The 19,249-nt window shown below is 45.3% G+C and overlaps 7 non-coding genes across 7 annotated transcripts; 3 read left to right on the top strand and 4 right to left on the bottom strand.

Annotated features, from left to right (window-relative positions):
* Positions 1-958: 958 nt before the first annotated feature.
* On the bottom strand, positions 959-1,030 carry trnae-uuc (transfer RNA glutamic acid (anticodon UUC)). Its single transcript has one exon. It is a non-coding gene; the product is annotated as a tRNA-Glu (tRNA).
* A 1,093-nt stretch (positions 1,031-2,123) lies between these two features.
* On the top strand, positions 2,124-2,195 carry trnaq-cug (transfer RNA glutamine (anticodon CUG)). The gene has a single exon. It is a non-coding gene; the product is annotated as a tRNA-Gln (tRNA).
* A 2,256-nt stretch (positions 2,196-4,451) lies between these two features.
* Positions 4,452-4,523, bottom strand: trnac-gca (transfer RNA cysteine (anticodon GCA)). Its single transcript has one exon. It is a non-coding gene; the product is annotated as a tRNA-Cys (tRNA).
* Positions 4,524-6,180: 1,657 nt separating this feature from the next.
* On the bottom strand, positions 6,181-6,252 carry trnae-uuc (transfer RNA glutamic acid (anticodon UUC)). The gene has a single exon. It is a non-coding gene; the product is annotated as a tRNA-Glu (tRNA).
* A 1,094-nt stretch (positions 6,253-7,346) lies between these two features.
* trnaq-cug (transfer RNA glutamine (anticodon CUG)) lies at positions 7,347-7,418 on the top strand. The gene has a single exon. It is a non-coding gene; the product is annotated as a tRNA-Gln (tRNA).
* Positions 7,419-9,276: 1,858 nt separating this feature from the next.
* trnae-uuc (transfer RNA glutamic acid (anticodon UUC)) lies at positions 9,277-9,348 on the bottom strand. The gene has a single exon. It is a non-coding gene; the product is annotated as a tRNA-Glu (tRNA).
* Positions 9,349-12,119: 2,771 nt separating this feature from the next.
* Positions 12,120-12,192, top strand: trnav-aac (transfer RNA valine (anticodon AAC)). Its single transcript has one exon. It is a non-coding gene; the product is annotated as a tRNA-Val (tRNA).
* The last annotated feature ends 7,057 nt before the right edge of the window (positions 12,193-19,249 follow it).

The raw sequence follows: 19,249 nt of genomic DNA, 5'->3' as shown, positions 1-19,249 counted from the left end.
TTACCTCAAATGGTAAAGTGCTTGCTTAGCATGCGAGATGCAGCAGAATCGATACCCGCATTCTCCAAGGAATCCTTTGTATTTTGTAAAAGAGATGTGGGATCGGAAATGAGTCCAGGATCTATCCATCAGCGTCAGACAAATACCCCAAACCTCATCCTGGCCGCGTTCTCTAGACCAGTCTCTTGTCATGTAATAGTGAAGAAACCGAGTCCGTGAGTTATTGTTCCCAAATAGCGCTTCAAGATGACCCCAACCATTCCACCGAGGCCGAAGACAAATCCTCTCTCCAGTAAAAACCTATCCAAATGTCAATTCCCTGACCGGGAATCGAAAACCGGGCCGCGGCGGTGAGAGCACCGAACCCTAGCCACTAGACCACCAGTTATTTTGTAAAACAGGGAATAGAAAGCCCATGTTTCCACCCAGTTTTAAACAGGGGGCCTTATGCGTGTGAGGCAAACGGGATAACCACTAATTTATGGAAACCCGGAGTGGAGGAGGGGGGGGGGGTTATAAGAGTACTGGCGAAACTCAGAAAGCAGTGGCCAAACAATGAAACATGATGATGTGTCCAAAGTGGGGGCAGATTGACAATTGTCCAAATGGACCAAGATCTCTCCTTTGTAGGGAGAATTGTAGTTCACATAAGATGTTCCAGAAATAATGGGCTTTTCTTCAACAAAATGTTTTTGAATCAGAAATCTTGTTGTGTTGAAGAAATTCCCATTCTTTCTAATGCCATGTGTAGTACACATGTGACATATACTACAATGCTCCCTACAAAGGCAAAACCCTTGTGATTTTTGACATTTGGGCTAACAAAACAGACCACATTAGCAGGACAAAAGAGGTTGTCTTGACATTTCAATGAAATTGTCTATGTGTTGGGGAAGAGATCTGACCCCCACTGGAGGAGTTCAAGGTACCTTGGCGTCAAAACCTAGCCAAATGTCAATTCCCTGACCGGGAATCGAACCCGGGCCGCAGCAGTGAAAGCGCTGAATCCTAGCCACTAGACCACCAGGGACTGCTTTAGGTTTGCACTCAGAAAGGCAGAGTCTGTGTCGCCCTGACGTAGTCCAGCAAAGGAACCAAAATAGTTATAAGACTGGACCTTCTCTGCCAATGCTGCAACAGCAGGGGAATTAGCTCAAATGGTAGAGCGCTCGCTTCGCATGTGAGAGGGAGCGGGATCAATGCCCGCGTTCTCCAAAATCTCTTTTGTTTTTTGTGATTAAATGTTCCCAAGTACCAAACACTAATCCGGGCCCCAATCCCGATATCTAGGCCAAATACAGCCATAGGTGTCACCTTGTCTTGTCTTGTTGTGGGATCAATGCCCACAGTCTTCTAGGAGTTCTTTGCCTTTTGTAAAAGCGATGTTACGATCGGAAATGAGTCCAGGATCGATCCACGTGGTAGACCCGCGTCCGATTCCCGGCCAATGCAACAGGGCTGTTTTCATACCTTTCATCGTGAAAAAAGTGCCAAGACCGTTTTCAGGACCAACTGATGACCTCTGAATTCCATCAGAAACGTCACACCTCTCGACCTGAGACTCTCCACCTGAGACTCTCCACCACAAGACTTGATTATCTAATCCAAATTCTGTCAATAGTGGCATTCTCAGCCACAACCTCAATGAGACGCCGTTGAACGCTCGGCCGTACTCACTAGCCTCAGAACAGCAAGACCTTCGATAGCTCAGTTGGAAGAGCGGCGTACTGAAGTGGTTCAAGCTGGCATCCTTATGTAGCTGGTTCAAGTCCGGCTCGAAGGACAATCCCTTTGCTCATGTTATGTCTGCCAGGAAAAAATGGCAATACCGTCTTGTCTGAAGGACCTCCGCTTCCCTGTCGATGGAGTTGGACTTGAGTCTTTGTCACGCAGTCTGAAATTGGCAAACTGAGAAATTCTGATTGAGTGATCAATGCAGTTTGTCTATTTGAATACATTTCATCTCAACTCCTGTTGGAAAAGGACAGCCATTTCCGTGAGAGCACAAGACCCCTGGATTGTACCCAAAAATACTTTGTGCTCATCAAAGAGGAAAGTTGGTGTCCTGGTTTGCAAAGCCTCCATTGTTACGCCAGAAGGTGCCAGTCACATCCAAAACAAAGGGTTCCATGGTGTAATGGTTAGCACTCTGGACTCTGAATCCAGTGATCCAAGTTCAAGTCTTGGTGGAACCTACTTGCCTTGCAGCAATCGAGTGTTTGGACTGTGTCTTCCTTTAACAGTAAGAGTATGATGACTTATTGACTTACTCTACAAATCAGTGGTAACCGTGGATCAGGATGAGGTGCCCAAACGACGCCAATGTCTGTGACAGCTGATGTCAAGGATCAGCTGATCAGAAGATACTTGGTTTGTGTGCGGGGCCACAAGTCTTTCCAGTTCCAGTTAAAAGCCAGGCTCCTCATATAGTTTCCATAGAGTACCAAGGGATTGTCCTGTTGCCCTCGTATATTGAGGGCAAAAAGGAGGCGTTTGCAAGTGGACCTCAGACCTGGTCACCTGAACAGGGACTTGAATCCCGGACACTCAGATCAAAAGTTTCATGTTCGGGTGACCGGCTCAACCTTTGTCGTGTCTGACCATGAACTCTTTTTGTCCAGAAGATATTTGGCTTGTCCATGTGGGTAGTTTAAGACCTCAGTCCATCTTGGAGGTGGACATTTCGGGACCGGGGCCACTTCATCTCTGCAAGGACAAGTAGAGTATGCCAGAAGATTTCTCTGCCAATGCTGCAACAGCAGGGGAATTAGCTCAAATGGTAGAGCGCTCCCTTTGCATGTGAGAGGTAGTGGGATCAATGCCCGCATTCTCCAAAACCTCTTTTGTTTTTTTGTGATTAAATGTTCCCAAGTACCAAACACTAATCCGGGCCCCAATCCCAATATCTAGGCCAAATACAGCCATAGGTATCACCCTAAACCCAGTCCTAACTGCATTCTCCTGTCTAGCACCTTGTCTTGTCTTGTTTGGGATCAATGCCCACAGTCTCCAAGGAGTTCTTCACCTTTTGTAGAAGAGATGTTGGGATTGGATCTACCCCTTAGCATCCGACAAATACCCCAAACCAGGGGAATTACCTCAAATGGTAAAGTGCTTGCTTAGCATGCGAGATGCAGCAGAATCGATACCCGCATTCTCCAAGGAATCCTTTGTATTTTGTAAAAGAGATGTGGGATCGGAAATGAGTCCAGGATCTATCCATCAGCGTCAGACAAATACCCCAAACCTCATCCTGGCCGCGTTCTCTAGACCAGTCTCTTGTCATGTAATAGTGAAGAAACCGAGTCCGTGAGTTATTGTTCCCAAATAGCGCTTCAAGATGACCCCAACCATTCCACCGAGGCCGAAGACAAATCCTCTCTCCAGTAAAAACCTATCCAAATGTCAATTCCCTGACCGGGAATCGAAAACCGGGCCGCGGCGGTGAGAGCACCGAACCCTAGCCACTAGACCACCAGTTATTTTGTAAAACAGGGAATAGAAAGCCCATGTTTCCACCCAGTTTTAAACAGGGGGCCTTATGCGTGTGAGGCAAACGGGATAACCACTAATTTATGGAAACCCGGAGTGGAGGAGGGAGTGGGGGGGGTTATAAGAGTACTGGCGAAACTCAGAAAGCAGTGGCCAAACAATGAAACATGATGATGTGTCCAAAGTGGGGGCAGATTGACAATTGTCCAAATGGACCAAGATCTCTCCTTTGTAGGGAGAATTGTAGTTCACATAAGATGTTCCAGAAATAATGGGCTTTTCTTCAACAAAATGTTTTTGAATCAGAAATCTTGTTGTGTTGAAGAAATTCCCATCCTTTCTAATGCCATGTGTAGTACACATGTGACATGTACTACAATGCTCCCTACAAAGGCAAAACCCTTGTGATTTTGGACATTTGGGCTAACAAAACAGACCACATTAGCAGGACAAAAGAGGTTGTCTTGACATTTCAATGAAATTGTCTATGTGTTGGGGAAGAGATCTGACCCCCACTGGAGGAGTTCAAGGTACTTTGGCGTCTTGTTCTTGGCATTTAACATGACAGTTTACCAGTTGATCTACGTTGGATGCTCCACTGGTCCGCCACAGTGATGTGGGAGCTGAACCCAAAGGCAGAGCTCTGGTCCGATGGTCCTGAGCTTTGAGTCAGCACGGAAAAGATAAGATCGTGGGTAAAAGCAGCTGAAATGACTTTGTTTTGTGGTGTGGCTGGACTTTCTCTTAGACATGGGGGGTCGGGGGGGGGGGGGGGGCTGTGTCATCCGCGAGGAAATTGGACAAAAGCCACTGCAGAAATTTCATGTCAGTGTGAAGAATGTAGAAAGGAGCCATGCAAAAAGGGAAACAATCTCGAGTTATATTACACCGAAGTTGTTGCTATTATGAGCCATGCATTCATGTACTCTTAGACTATTCTTAAACCAAAAGAGTGCATCAGGGGGCATCCGGACTTGAACCGGAGACCTCTTGATCTGCAGTCAAATGCTCTACCACTGAGCTATACCCCCTCAAACACACCAAACATGGTTACACGATGGGAACTAAGTTCTGCATATGCACTAAACCAGCACACATCCTCATCGTGACTGGGAGAATTGAACCAACAGAGGTTGACTTCTTGATGGGTCATCGAGGTTTAAAAGGTAAACTTAAACAAGTTATTCCTTGTGCACTAGTTTCAGCCACACATTGGGCGGTTCAGCACTTTTGGTGATACATCGTCAAGATTTCTTTCCTGTGGAAAATTGTGCAACATGCGGAAAACATTTCATTGATGAAGTGGAATCGATGCCTGCATTCTCCAAATGGTATATTGTGTCTTTTTCCTGCTAAAAAAGCATTCTCCATCTCCAACATCGTACCTGATACTTTGATTAATTGCATTCTAATGATGTTTCCTAAAAACACAGGTGGTGTCAAAACTACTGCATTGGTATAGTCCCATGAGGATGGGATTCAAACCCATGCACGCAGAACACAATGGATTAGCAGTCCAGCACCTTAACCTCTCGGTCACCTCATCTCCTGCAGGACCTTTGTTGACATGGTCTTGTTGACTGAAAATGAGTCCCAACATCTGAATTAGTGTTTGGTAATGCAGAAACTGTGGTAGCCTAGTTAGAACCCAACCTTAAACTCCAGGTTATTTTGTTGAATGGCTAGTGGCGCAGTGGATGACGTGTTGCCTACGGGTTAGACAGCTGTAATCATATCGTGGTTTGTACTCATTGTTGTGTCCGCACCAACCCTGGGTCATGGCAGGTGTGTGTTGCTTTTGTTATTGTCTTGTCTAAAAAGTACTTTTCTCTCAACCCAATTGTAGTCTTGGCGAAACAGTGACAATCCAGAAGCTAACCTTAAATGACAGGTCCTTTTGTTGTACGAATAGTGGGGCAGAGGATAACTCATCTCAGAAGATTCAAGTTTCAACTCCTGGCTAGCTAGCAAATCTTTTCAATTAACCAGACTCTAAAGTTCAATTTTTGCTCGCAGACGAATTAGAAGCAACTGGGAGCAGCAATCAGCACCTTCGAGTCAGAGTTTTTGGTTCTTGCCCGGAAAAGGATAACTCTGCTCATGAGGTGCTCGGGTGTGTTGTACAATCTGACAGTCCTTTGCTGCCAAATCATTCCAGTCGTGGATAATGGACCTGACCAGGAAAATGCCAGCTGTGGGATTTCAACCAGTGCCCCCTGAGCAAAAGGAGCCTTCATCTGGTGCTTTAGACCACTCATCCACACAACCTAAAACGGTGCCCTGATCAGGAAAAAACTGTGACCTTGTGAGGTTCGCTGACAATGGAGGACACTGAAAAGGAGCCGCACAAAGCAGGGTACCTGCACTGTTTACGTGTCCGTTGACCAGTTTGCAGATGGATTGTCTTTGTTCCTTTTTACAATCCACATTTTAACACCCCATTATTGAAAGACGTAACGACCATCAGGAGGAGTGAGGTTATTGTGAGGACCTTTTGAACTCCGGTCCAACGCTCTCCCAAGTGGGCTATTTTAGCTGCGATGGGGGGTTCTGCTTTTTCAGTCGGGGCCTAAAGTGGGGGAAGAGTGAAGCTGTGCCTGTGCCATGTACTGCCGTCTTCGCCGACATGGCCTCGGTACTTGACGATCTGGCGACTCTATCTCCAGTCAAAACCTAGGCAAATGTCAATTCCCTGACCGGGAATCGAACCCGGGCCGCAGCGGTGAAAGCTCTGAATCCTAGCCACTAGACCACCAGGGACTGCTTTAGGTTTGCACTCAGAAAGGCAGAGTCTGTGTCGCCCTGACGTAGTCCAGCAAAGGAACCAAAATAGTTATAAGACTGGACCTTCTCTGCCAATGCTGCAACAGCAGGGGAATTAGCTCAAATGGTAGAGCGCTCGCTTCGCATGTGAGAGGTAGCGGGATCAATGCCCGCATTGTCCAAAATCTATTTTGTTTTTTGTGATTAAATGTTCCCAAGTACCAAACACTAATCCGGGCCCCAATCCCGATATCTAGGCCAAATACAGCCATAGGTGTCACCTTGTCTTGTCTTGTTGTGGGATCAATGCCCACAGTCTTCTAGGAGTTCTTTGCCTTTTGTAAAAGCGATGTTACGATCGGAAATGAGTCCAGGATCGATCCACGTGGTAGACCCGCGTCCGATTCCCGGCCAATGCAACAGGGCTGTTTTCATACCTTTCATCGTGAAAAAAAGTGCCAAGACCGTTTTCAGGACCAACTGATGACCTCTGAATTCCATCAGAAACGTCACACCTCTCGACCTGAGACTCTCCACCTGAGACTCTCCACCACAAGACTTGATTATCTAATCCAAATTCTGTCAATAGTGGCATTCTCAGCCACAACCTCAATGAGACGCCGTTGAACGCTCGGCCGTACTCACTAGCCTCAGAACAGCAAGACCTTCGATAGCTCAGTTGGAAGAGCGGCGTACTGAAGTGGTTCAAGCTGGCATCCTTATGTAGCTGGTTCAAGTCCGGCTCGAAGGACAATCCCTTTGCTCATGTTATGTCTGCCAGGAAAAAATGGCAATACCGTCTTGTCTGAAGGACCTCCGCTTCCCTGTCGATGGAGTTGGACTTGAGTCTTTGTCACGCAGTCTGAAATTGGCAAACTGAGAAATTCTGATTGAGTGATCAATGCAGTTTGTCTATTTGAATACATTTCATCTCAACTCCTGTTGGAAAAGGACAGCCATTTCCGTGAGAGCACAAGACCCCTGGATTGTACCCAAAAATACTTTGTGCTCATCAAAGAGGAAAGTTGGTGTCCTGGTTTGCAAAGCCTCCATTGTTACGCCAGAAGGTGCCAGTCACATCCAAAACAAAGGGTTCCATGGTGTAATGGTTAGCACTCTGGACTCTGAATCCAGTGATCCAAGTTCAAGTCTTGGTGGAACCTACTTGCCTTGCAGCAATCGAGTGTTTGGACTGTGTCTTCCTTTAACAGTAAGAGTATGATGACTTATTGACTTACTCTACAAATCAGTGGTAACCGTGGATCAGGATGAGGTGCCCAAACGACGCCAATGTCTGTGACAGCTGATGTCAAGGATCAGCTGATCAGAAGATACTTGGTTTGTGTGCGGGGCCACAAGTCTTTCCAGTTCCAGTTAAAAGCCAGGCTCCTCATATAGTTTCCATAGAGTACCAAGGGATTGTCCTGTTGCCCTCGTATATTGAGGGCAAAAAGGAGGCGTTTGCAAGTGGACCTCAGACCTGGTCACCTGAACAGGGACTTGAATCCCGGACACTCAGATCAAAAGTTTCATGTTCGGGTGACCGGCTCAACCTTTGTCGTGTCTGACCATGAACTCTTTTTGTCCAGAAGATATTTGGCTTGTCCATGTGGGTAGTTTAAGACCTCAGTCCATCTTGGAGGTGGACATTTCGGGACCAGGGCCACTTCATCTCTGCAAGGACAAGTAGAGTATGCCAGAAGATTTCTCTGCCAATGCTGCAACAGCAGGGCAATTAGCTCAAATGGTAGAGCGCTCCCTTTGCATGTGAGAGGTAGTGGGATCAATGCCCGCATTCTCCAAAACCTCTTTTGTTTTTTTGTGATTAAATGTTCCCAAGTACCAAACACTAATCCGGGCCCCAATCCCAATATCTAGGCCAAATACAGCCATAGGTATCACCCTAAACCCAGTCCTAACTGCATTCTCCTGTCTAGCACCTTGTCTTGTCTTGTTTGGGATCAATGCCCACAGTCTCCAAGGAGTTCTTCACCTTTTGTAGAAGAGATGTTGGGATTGGATCTACCCTTTAGCATCCGACAAATACCCCAAACCAGGGGAATTACCTCAAATGGTAAAGTGCTTGCTTAGCATGCGAGATGCAGCAGAATCGATACCCGCATTCTCCAAGGAATCCTTTGTATTTTGTAAAAGAGATGTGGGATCGGAAATGAGTCCAGGATCTATCCATCAGCGTCAGACAAATACCCCAAACCTCATCCTGGCCGCGTTCTCTAGACCAGTCTCTTGTCATGTAATAGTGAAGAAACCGAGTCTGTGAGTTATTGTTCCCAAATAGCGCTTCAAGATGACCCCAACCATTCCACCGAGGCCGAAGACAAATCCTCTCTCCAGTAAAAACCTATCCAAATGTCAATTCCCTGACCGGGAATCGAAAACCGGGCCGCGGCGGTGAGAGCACCGAACCCTAGCCACTAGACCACCAGTTATTTTGTAAAACAGGGAATAGAAAGCCCATGTTTCCACCCAGTTTTAAACAGGGGGCCTTATGCGTGTGAGGCAAACGGGATAACCACTAATTTATGGAAACCCGGAGTGGAGGAGGGGGGGGGGGGTTATAAGAGTACTGGCGAAACTCAGAAAGCAGTGGCCAAACAATGAAACATGATGATGTGTCCAAAGTGGGGGCAGATTGACAATTGTCCAAATGGACCAAGATCTCTCCTTTGTAGGGAGAATTGTAGTTCACATAAGATGTTCCAGAAATAATGGGCTTTTCTTCAACAAAATGTTTTTGAATCAGAAATCTTGTTGTGTTGAAGAAATTCCCATTCTTTCTAATGCCATGTGTAGTACACATGTGACATATACTACAATGCTCCCTACAAAGGCAAAACCCTTGTGATTTTGGACATTTGGGCTAACAAAACAGACCACATTAGCAGGACAAAAGAGGTTGTCTTGACATTTCAATGAAATTGTCTATGTGTTGGGGAAGAGATCTGACCCCCACTGGAGGAGTTCAAGGTACCTTGGCGTCAAAACCTAGCCAAATGTCAATTCCCTGACCGGGAATCGAACCCGGGCCGCAGCGGTGAAAGCGCTGAACCCTAGCCACTAGACCACCAGGGACTGCTTTAGGTTTGCACTCAGAAAGGCAGAGTCTGTGTCGCCCTGACGTAGTCCAGCAAAGGAACCAAAATAGTTATAAGACTGGACCTTCTCTGCCAATGCTGCAACAGCAGGGGAATTAGCTCAAATGGTAGAGCGCTCGCTTCGCATGTGAGAGGGAGCGGGATCAATGCCCGCATTCTCCAAAATCTCTTTTGTTTTTTGTGATTAAATGTTCCCAAGTACCAAACACTAATCCGGGCCCCAATCCCGATATCTAGGCCAAATACAGCCATAGGTGTCACCTTGTCTTGTCTTGTTGTGGGATCAATGCCCACAGTCTTCTAGGAGTTCTTTGCCTTTTGTAAAAGCGATGTTATGATCGGAAATGAGTCCAGGATCGATCCACGTGGTAGACCCGCGTCCGATTCCCGGCCAATGCAACAGGGCTGTTTTCATACCTTTCATCGTGAAAAAAAGTGCCAAGACCGTTTTCAGGACCAACTGATGACCTCTGAATTCCATCAGAAACGTCACACCTCTCGACCTGAGACTCTCCACCTGAGACTCTCCACCACAAGACTTGATTATCTAATCCAAATTCTGTCAATAGTGGCATTCTCAGCCACAACCTCAATGAGACGCCGTTGAACGCTCGGCCGTACTCACTAGCCTCAGAACAGCAAGACCTTCGATAGCTCAGTTGGAAGAGCGGCGTACTGAAGTGGTTCAAGCTGGCATCCTTATGTAGCTGGTTCAAGTCCGGCTCGAAGGACAATCCCTTTGCTCATGTTATGTCTGCCAGGAAAAAATGGCAATACCGTCTTGTCTGAAGGACCTCCGCTTCCCTGGATAGATCCTGGACTCATTTCCGATCCCACATCTCTTTTATAAAATACAAAGGAGTCCTTGGAGAATGCGGGTATCGACTCTGCTACTTCTCGCATGCTCAGCAAGCACTTTATTATTTGAGGTAATTCCCCTGGTTTGGGGTATTTGTCGGATGCTAAGGGGTAGATCCAATCCCAACATCTCTTCTACAGAGGGCAAAGAACTCCTTGGAGACTGCGGGCATTGATCCCACAACAAGATAAGACAAGGTGCTAGAGGGGAGAATGCAGTTAGGACTGGGTTTAGGTTAGGACTGGGTTTAGGGTGATACCGATGGCTGTGTTTGGCCTAGATATCGGGATTGGGGCCCGGATTAGTATTCGCTACTTGGGAACATTTCATCCAAAAAACAAAGGAGTTTATGGAGAATGCGGGCATTGATCCCGCTACCTCTCACATGCTAAGCGAGCGCTCTACCATTTGAGCGACACAGTCTCTGCCTTTCAGCGTGCAGCCATGATGCAGTCCCTGGTTGTCTAGTGGCTGGGACTTGGTGCTCTCACCACCGCGGCTGTTGTTCGATTCCCGGTCAGGGAACTGACATTTGGTTAGGTTTTGAGTGGAGATAGGATTTGTCTTGGTCCTCATGGACAAGCAATTCCAAGTCTGCCAATCGAATCCCAGTCTACCTCCTGATGGTCTTTACGTCTTTCATAAATGGGGTGTTAAAATGTGGATTTTCAAAAGGAACAAAGGCAATCCATCTGCAACCTGGTCAACGGACACGTAAACAGTGCAGGTACCCTCCTTTGTGTGGCTCCATTTCAGTGTCCTCCGTTGTCAGCGAACCTCACAAGGTCACAGTTTTTTCCTGATCAGGGCACCGTTTTGGGTTGTGTGGATGAGTGGTCTGAAGCACCAGATTAAGGCTCCTTTCGCTCTGGTCAGGTCCATTATCCACGACTGGAATGATTTGGTAGCAAAGGACTGTCAGATTGTACAACACAGCTGAGCACTTGGAGAAGAAGATGAATAGAGGTCTTGTTCTCCCGGACTGGTTGTTGCAACCGCAACCCTGCTCAAGGTTCAACGTGACATACAAAATAGGAACTCCCCGTCTGGGAATCGAACCGCGCAATCTTCCATGTGACAGGCGGAGATACTGGCCACTATACTAACAAGGAATGCTGCTGAGTCGATGTAGTGTCGATTGGCCAAAGCGGGATTCAGAACAGGCTTGTGGCCCATGACCGTTTTTATGGTAGCTGGAGACTTCAACCAGTGAAATCCTTCCCATTTTCTGTAGCTCTTATCCTCATCAACGGACTGTATTCCCCACCCGTTACCAGCATGGGGACATTCCAACCCAAGATGAGAACACACTGAACCAGGTACACAGCAACATACGTGGCACAGACACAGCTTCACCCTGCCCCCACTTTTACCCACGACTGAAAAAGCAGAACACCACCTCAGAAACTGAAATACTCACTGAGGAGAACGTTAGACTGAAGTTCTAAGGGTCCCTGGTTCAAGCCCGGTTTTCAGAACAATCCCTGTTTATTTTGTGACTTGGCAAATAGTTTGAAAATGCTTATTGGCTGGCTGAAAGGACCTTAACTTCATTCTTCAAAAGGCCAGACATCCAGCCATCCAGACAAGGTTAGAGGAGGTTACAAGCCCATTTACAAACCATTGACTCCAAGGGCACAAGTTGAGTCCATCGAGATATCAAAGTGACCCCGAGGGTGGCTAAGGTGTTTCTTTCAAGCCGCGATTGTGATGTCTTGTTTTGTTGAAGAAAAGCCCATTATTTCTGGAACAATTTTCCCTACAAAGGAGACATCTTTGTCCATTTGGACAATTGTCAATCTGCCCCCACTTTGGACACATTGTCGCGTTTCATTGTTTGGCAACTGCTTTGTGACTTCACCAGCCCCCTTAAAAGCCCCTTCCTTCAGTTTTCCATAGTGTAATGGTTATCACATTTGCCTAACACGCAAAAGGTCCCCAGTTCGAAACTGGGTGGAAAGATGGCCTTTCAAGTCCTTCTTTTACAAAAAAAAAGTCAAGGTGACAAATAGGAACAAGGACATGTGCTTGATCTCTGAAGGGACTTGAACTCTTGATACTCAGAGTCTGATGCCCTACGAAGTGAGCCCCCAGGCCTTTGGTCAGAAGATGTGTTTTTGTGTATTTGGAATGAAATGTTTTCAGCATGTTGAACAATTTTCAACAGGAAAGATATCTTTCAGATGTATCAATAAAACTGCTGAATCGCCCAATATGAGCTTAAGCGTCTCATGCTCTACCGACTGAGCTAATCGGACCTTTTTCTGTTTTAATTGATGTGGCCATCCTGATGTTTGATCAATTCCACAGTTGACCTTGTTTCTAAGGGAACAGAAGGAGCGAGACCTGCACGGTCAGGATGGCCGAGCAGTCAAAGGCGCTGCATTCAGGTTGCAGTCTCTAATGAGGCGTGGGTTCGAAGGCCACAAGTCTTTCCAGTTCCACTTAAAAGCCAGGCTCCAAATGTAGTTTCCATAAAGTACCAAGGCCTTTTGTCCTTTTGCCCTTGTATTTTGAGGGCAAAAAGTTTGCGTTTGCAAGTGGACCTCAGACCTGGTCACCTGAACAGGGACTTGAATCCTGGACACTCAGATCAAAAGTTTCCATTTCGGGTGACCGGCTCAACCTTTGTCTTGTCTGACCATGAACTCTTTTTTTTCCGGAAGATATTTGGCTTGTCCATGTGGGTAGTTTAAGACCTCAGTCCATCTTGGAGGTGGACATTTCGGGACCGGGGCTTCTTCATCTCTGCAAGGAGAATTACAGTAGGCCAGAAGATTTTGTTTTCATTTTGTCTTCATTGAGTTGTCCTCATCTATCAAGGAGGAAACCAACCTCTTTTATCCTCCTACTGTGGTCAAGTCCAGAATGCCAGAAGATTCCTCCTCCCTCATCCTCAACACAAAGAGAAGCGACACAGTCTCTGCCTTTCTGAGTGCAGACCTAAAGCAGTGCCTGGTGGTCTGGTGGCGTGGATTCGGTGCTCTCACCGCCGCGGCCCGGGTTCGATTCCCGGTCAGGAAATTGACATTTGGATAGGTTTTGACTGGAGATAGGATTTGTCTTCGGCCTCGGTGGAATGGTTGGGGTCACCATGAAGAGATACTTGGGAACAATAAATCACAGACTGGTTTTCTTCACTACATGACAAGAGACTGGTCTAGAGAAGGCAACCAGGAAGAGGTTTGGGGTATTTGTCTGACGCCAAAGGGAAAGATCTTGGACTCATTTCCGATCCCACACCTCTTTTACAAAATACAATGGATTCCTTGGAGAATGTGGGTATTGATCCTGCTACCTCTCACATGCTAAGCAAGCGCTCTACCATTTGAGCTAATTCCCCTGCCGTTGCATTGTTGGCAGAGAAGGTCCAGTCTCAGAACTATTTTGGTTGCTTTGCTGGAGTACGTCAAAGCGACACAGTCTCTGCCTTACAGAGTGCAGCCATGATGCAGTCCCAGGTGGTCTAGTGGCTAGGACTTGGTGCTCTCACCGAATCGATACCCGCATTCTCCAAGGAATCCTTTGTATTTTGTAAAAGAGATGTGGTATCGGAAATGAGTCCAGGATCTATCCATCAGTGTCAGACAAATCCCCCAAACCTAATCCAGTATCTTGTCATGTAATAGTGAAGAAACCCAGTTCGTGATTTATTGTTCCCAAGTAGCGCTTCAAGGTGACCCCAACCATTCCACCGAGGCCCAAGACAAATCCTATGTCCAGTAAAAACCTATCCAAATGTCAATTCCCTGACCGGGAATCGAAAAACCGGGCTGCGGCGCTGAGAGCACTGAATGCTTTTTTTATTATTATTATTATTATTATTATATTATTATATTATTATTATTATATTATTATATTATTATTACATACATTCAACATACTTTACACATCAATTCTGAATTGCAGTCCCATTTCTTCATTTATATACACCATTGTATTCCCTTTCACAAAAGCATGATAGAATTCCCCGTCCTCCAAGTAATAATACAAAATGTAAATGTCTTTTTTCATTATATTTTTAAAAATTTGCCATACATCCACATTTCTCTTGTCATTGTGAATCATATTTCTTCGTACTTTAACAGCATATCTTGCATGGCTCAATGTATAGTTTAACAGATTTGCATTACATTCTCCCACCCTTTTATTTACACCAAATAACCACAGTTCTTTCCAGTCCATGTCCCTTACAAATCTTCCTCCCCAACAACTCGTTATGAGCTTTCTCATTTTGTCAAAATATGTTGTTAACCCTTCACATTCTATGAACTCATGCATAAATGTTTCTACCTTCTTTTCACATACTTCACATTCTTTGCTTACATTCTCATCAAATTTGCTTATAATTAGATTATTGAATATTCTATTGTGTCTTAGCATGAAGTCCATGTGCTCACATTCACTGGTGTTCCATTTCACTCTCATATTTGCCCATATTTTCTTTACATCCATTCCTTCTATTGCTTTTTCCCACACTCTTTCCGATGCCGGCCTTCTAACATTCTCTCCTTTAAAATATGCATACAATATCTTAGTTTTTACATTCTCCAGTCTTTTCTTACTTTTCCCTTCTCCCACATAGAGTTCCAGCTCACAGTCATCCCCCACCTTATGCCCTCTTTCAATCATCATTCTCCACTCCCTCGGCATCCCATCTTTAATTTTATAATCACCTTTTCCACCTCTCCCACCCCAATGTCATCCCCCCTCAATTTCACTTCATCCACCATCACCTGTGCTGACATGAAACCAGGTACATATTCATACACTATATCTCTAACTTTCCTTATACCTGCCCTCCTGATCAGCATATTGTCCATCATTCTTCCGTCGCTTGTGATTTTTGGATTTAAGAAGAGAGGTTGTTCCCATATTTGTTTTAGATTTTGACATTCATAGCTTATGTTCTTTACAAACTCCCCCCATGCACTCAACACCTCTTTGTAAAACTCACTCACTCCATTCAACATTCCTTTTTTCATTTTCATGTATACACCACTCTCTCCGCACCCCCCACATTGACTGATTGCTTCCTTCAGAAAAGCCTTCCACACGTGATCATTCTTAGCAGCTAAATAGTTCGCCATTGTCTTCACCCTCATTGCCTTCTTTTTGCATTCTAGACTTACTAGTTTTAATCCACCATCCTTGTATTCGTTCTCTAAAACCTCCCGTGCTATTCTGGCCCCTTTCCCGTCCCACAAAAAGTCATTCACCAACCCCTCCACTTCTTTCACCACTCTGTCAGGCACATCCAACGCTCTCATTGCGTAGATCATTTTACTCATTAGCAGTGCATTCACCACCACCACTTTCCCTTTTAATTTTAGTCCTCTCTTTTTCCAAAATTTCAATGTATTCTTCATACTGTTTATTATTCCTTCGTATTGTCTATCCCTTCCTTCTACTCCCTCTATCCCCACATTTATCCCTAAGATCTTCATATAGTCCTTCTTCACCTTTAACCCCATCTCATTCTTCCCTGATTCACTTACTCCTATATACATCATCTCTGACTTCCCAATGTTGACCTTTGCCCCCGATGCCCTACCATAGGCTTTTATACTTTCCAGTACTTCTCCTACACTCTCCTCATCTTTTACTGTGATAGTTGTGTCATCTGCATATTGGTATACTAAGCTCCTCTGTCCTCCTGGTATATTTATCCCTCTAATATTATTGTTCCCTTGCAATAGCCATGCCAGCGGTTCGGCTGATAGAGAGTATAATAAGGCCGACATCGGGCAGCCCTGTCTGACAGACCTTTCTAATCTTATTGACCCTGTTAGAACGCTGTTAACTTTTATAACGCTTACGACATTTTTATACATTCTTTTAATCCAGCCTACCAGCCTATCTCCAAACCCTATTCTTTTAAGTAATGTAAATAAATATTCGTGATTCACCCTGTCAAAAGCCTTATTTAAATCTATGCTCATGATAACCCCTCCACCACCTTTTTTCATATAATCAATTACATCCTTAATACTACATTTTGTGTCTGTGATGTCCCTCCCAGGTATGCCGTAAGATTGTGTTTTTCCTATAATGTTCCCTATGAATCTCTTTAACCTGTTTGCCAGTATTTTATAATCATTATTCAACATACTAATTGGTCTATAGTTTTCTAATTTTTCCCTCCCACCCTTTTTATATACTAAACTTATAACCCCCATTCTTATACTATTTGGTATCTCCCCTGTCTCCTCCATCCACTTAAATAATCTATATAGTACTGGAGTTAGTATGGTTTTAAACTCAATGTAAAATTCTCCTATCAGTCCATCCGAACCTGGACTTTTATTCCTTTTTAATTCCCTAATTGCTCTATCTATCTCTCTTCTATCTATTTCTTTTTCACTTATTAATTTATCTCCCTCGCTGACCTTGACCCTCACCTTTTCTAGAAGCTGTTCCATGAATCTTTTGTCGACCTTTTCCTCTTTAAATAGGTCCCTATAAAACTGCTCTACCCTCTCCACTATTCCAAATCCATCTGTGATGATCCCCCCGTCCCCATCCTCTATCTCCCCTATGAAGCTCCTTTTCTGGTTTGTTTTTTCCAAGCCCAAAAAATATCCACTACATTTTTCTCCCTCAATCACATATCTTGCTCTACTTCTCACCATCGCCCCTCTACACTTCCTCTCCTCTATATCCTCTAATTCATATTTTAGGGCTATGTATTTTGTTAGATCACTTCCCCCATTGTCTATTTTTTCATTCTCCTTGTCCAGCTCATCCCTCAGCCTCCTTTCTCTTTCTTTCTCTCTCCTGCTCTTATCTCTCCCATATTTTATGCTCAATATTTTAATTGCTCTTTTGACCCTTTCCCACCATTCCCCAACATTATCCTCATACATACTATCATTCATCCATATTGCAATGCATGTCTCCACTTGATTTTTATATTAGTGTTGTGCAGTAGGCTTCCATTCAAACACCACACGCCGCCTCCCCTCCCTCCCTTGTGATATAGTCAAACACACAATTGCATGATCGCTGATTGCAGTCATCTTATATTTGATTGATCCTATCTTGTTTAAGATGTTTTCTTTTGCCCAAACCAAATCTATTCTGCTTTGTTTGAGCACCCCCCCACCACTTGTTTCCTTGTGAACACCTTCCCTGCTGGGTTTCGTTCCCACCATACATCCAGCATTCCATTTGCTCTCATATTTTGCAGTAGTACCCCCCTTAAGCTGTCATCCCTGAACCTCATCCCTGTGCACACGACCAACCGCCCACACCACACATTGAAATCCCCGACCATCACACAGTTCTCTTCCATGAACTCCTTCAAACTCCCAAAAAACCTTCCTTTCCCTCTCATAGATGTTCCATAGCTTATATGTTTTGCCACCATAATGAAACTCAATCCCTAAAACCCTCCCCTTCCCATCCTTCCCACACTCCTTTACATCTTCCACCACTCCCTTCCTAACTAATATTGCCACACCCCTCGCATTCTTCTCTCCATTATTAACAAATATTTCCCCAATCCACACTTTCTCTATATAATCTATAACCCCCCCATCCCAGTTAGTCTCTTGCAGACAAACAATGTCCTCTTTACATATTTGCATTGCATAAAGCAGTCTCTCTTTATTTCTTAGTCCGTTCCCATTGAATGAGGAAAGCGTCAGCATTGACTTCATGTGAGAAGGAGAAAAGTCTGACACCCCCCACTTTTAATTCTACATTAATCTGATCAGTTTCTTTGTCTCCTTCCGATCAGCTGTTCTCCCCTTGATCTCCTCTTGCACTGTCAAACCCTCCTGCCCCTTATCCGACTCCTCACTTGGGAATGATGTAATGTTCCCTTCGTCTCTTCCCCGTTACCCTTTTCTCCCTCACTCGATACATCTTTTAGACTCTCTCTAGTTTTACTCGTTGTTGCCCCACACACTTCCAGCTCCCTTTCCTCTCCCCAAATTCCCTCAATCACCTTGAACCCATCAATCACTCTCCTCCCTCTTTCCTCCCCATGATTATGCCTCTTGTCAGCAATGTCATTCTGACTTTCGTTGACCGTGTCCTCTCCTGTTGTCTCGTCTTCTCGTCCTGCTGTTAGCTCTTCCACACTCTCTTCATCGCTCCTTTTGCGCTTCAGCTCTGCTGTCTCATTTGCGCCGTCCTCACGAAGCCTCACGAACTATGTTCCTCGTCTTCCATCCTTGCTGCTGCAGTGATCTTGACGTTCTGAGGCCTTTGCCCCTCTTCCTCCTCCATGCTGACCGCCTCTGCTTGGATTCTGGCTTCCGGCATCTCCTCATCTCCCGCTGGGTCGCTTGATTGACGGCACTCCCTGGCGTAGTGGCCCTGTGCACCGCAGCTGAAGCACTTGAATTCCAGGCACTCTCTTAGGCTGTGCCCAGGTTGAATACAGAGCCTGTACACCTTGACCTGCCTATCGTGCATCACCTTGAAATATTCTTCCCCTTCAAGTGTTGAGAATTTGGTTGCGAAGGGGAGTGAGCGGACCCTTTCATTGAATTTGACGCGGCAGAAGCGTGTGCCATCCAAAATGTCCATTCCTGGCCACTTTCTCCTCTTTATTGGTGACACAACTGTCACTCCCCAGTCCTCCAGTTTCTTAATTATTTCACTGTCTTCAGTATTGAAGGATTTCATGTGTGTTTGTCTCCTATTTTTTGTGTCTCATGTATGTTTGTCTCCTATTTCTTGTGTCTCACTCATATAACTATGCACTACATTTAATCAAGTAGAACCAAGCAACCTTGGGCAAATCACAGGACACATAATCGCTTTCAGGCACATACAGTTCCGGAGCTCTCCTACACATCCACAATTTTGACTAACAACAGATAACGGCGGAGCATGACGTCGGCAGCCACGGCCTGTCGATAACGGCTGGCTCCACCACTCCACTCCACCCCGCCCACCCTGCTTGGAGGTGGACATTTCCCTTTGGTGAGAAGATGTCGGCCGAGGAGAGGAGGGGGCCACCTGTGATGCGCCAGAGATCTACCGACATTTCTTAGCATAAAAAAGC

The sequence above is a fragment of the Doryrhamphus excisus genome, chromosome 1 (genome assembly GCF_030265055.1).
Source record: "Doryrhamphus excisus isolate RoL2022-K1 chromosome 1, RoL_Dexc_1.0, whole genome shotgun sequence".
NCBI classification, from domain to species: domain Eukaryota; kingdom Metazoa; phylum Chordata; class Actinopteri; order Syngnathiformes; family Syngnathidae; genus Doryrhamphus; species Doryrhamphus excisus.
This window is presented reverse-complemented; position numbering and strand designations above follow the sequence as displayed.